At 38.3% G+C, this 1,639-nt stretch overlaps 1 non-coding gene across 1 annotated transcript; it reads right to left on the bottom strand.

Annotated features, from left to right (window-relative positions):
* Positions 1-1,213: 1,213 nt before the first annotated feature.
* On the bottom strand, positions 1,214-1,321 carry LOC148544510 (small nucleolar RNA R71). The gene has a single exon (XR_015901040.1). It is a non-coding gene; the product is annotated as a small nucleolar RNA R71 (small nucleolar RNA).
* Between the last annotated feature and the right edge of the window lie 318 nt (positions 1,322-1,639).

Genomic DNA, 1,639 nt, shown 5'->3' with positions numbered 1-1,639 from the left:
TAATCATGTCTTCTTTTAATTCCCTTTCATGTGTTATGGATTTATTATTTACAATGAGTGAGTAGTTCCCTCACTTGATAAGGAGTTGATTGAAAGGAACTCTTGAGTTGGAAGGATTGAAAGAAAAATTGTAATTGGGTTAAATGTTGGATTGTTATCTAATCACTAACACCAATCCCTTTGAACTAAGTGGGTTGCAACTCGTGAACAGATCTAGCATTCTAACTTGTTTGACTTTCCTTTACCTAGTAAAGGATAACTAAACAGAACAACCATTAATTATAAATTAATCTTGAAATCATCCCATCAATGATAGAGATTCCAACTAATCAACTCCCAGTCAAGGCTTTTATTCATATTATTTGAATTTTCTCAATTTAATTTTCCACCTACTTAACTCAACTTCTTGGAACATCTGATTAATAAAATAGCACACTTTTCTGCAACTCGTTGGGAGACGACCTGGGACTTAAACTCCCAGTAATTTTTAACTTAAACTCTCTGTGACATATTTCTAAATTGATAGGCAGATTTTTGGTGAGTTAAGAACTATACTTGCAACGTAACTATTTTAATAATTTTTAATTCACCAACTTCTGTGTCTCATCAATTTTTGGTGCCATTGCCGGGGAGTTGCAATAGAGTGCTAAAGTTATTAATTAGAATTTATTTATTTTCATTTTATTTTATTTTGCTACTATTCGATCCTGAAATTGAAAGGACTATTTCACGAATAAGGCGAGAACAGCGTTGGTTAGTCTGCTCTGAGGGCGGATCTGAAAGTGAACTTGAGGAAGAAATCAGCCCCCGTTCTACTGATTCGGTTGTTTTACGTGCAGAAGACATGGCAGCTAGGATAGTTACCATCCAGGAGGAAGGAGCCCCTGATTTTACAATGCAACCGTTTCAAGCGCATCATCCAGCGGTAGCTACAGATTTTGAAATAAAGACCGCACTGCTAAATTTGATGCCCAAGTTTCATGGCCTACCTACTCAAGAGCCTATCAAGCACTTGAGAGATTTTCAGGCAGCCTGTTCTACTGTTAGGCGTGATGGTACTGATGAAACTTCAATTTTGCTAAAAGCTTTCCGGTTTTCTCTTGAGGGAAAAGCAAGAGAGTGGTACTACACTCAACCTCTAGCAAATGTATCCAACTGGGATACACTCAGAAAGGAGTTTTTGGAGAAATTCTTTCCATATGAAGTTACTGATAAACTGAGGAAGGATATTTCCACAATTGTTCAGGATGACAATGAGACTCTCTTTGAATACTGGGAGCGCTTCAATAATTTTCTGGAAGCATGCCCCCACCACATGATTGACAAGATAGTGTTACTTAGCTATATCACACAGGGCATGAGGCCCCAAGATAAGACCACATTGGAAAGTGCTAGCAATGGGTCTATGAAGAAGTACAAGACCACTGATGAGGCTTGGCAATTGATCAGTGATTTAGCTAAATCTACTAGGAACCACAGACAAAAGCAAGGCTGTTCAAAAGCCGTTGCAGAAGTATCCTCTAGCAGAGAGACTGTGGCTCTAGCTCAGAGTATATGTGAGATGACCAACTTGTTGAAGCAAATTCAATTGAATCAATAACAAGCTCAGCAAGCTCAACCTCCTCCACCACAGCAAAAC

Source organism: Arachis ipaensis, chromosome B9, assembly GCF_059453495.1.
Source record: "Arachis ipaensis isolate K30076 ecotype BB chromosome B9, ASM5945349v1, whole genome shotgun sequence".
Taxonomy (NCBI): Eukaryota; Viridiplantae; Streptophyta; class Magnoliopsida; order Fabales; family Fabaceae; genus Arachis; species Arachis ipaensis.
The sequence above is the reverse complement of the archived record's forward strand: the minus strand, read 5'-3'. Positions and strand labels throughout refer to the sequence as shown.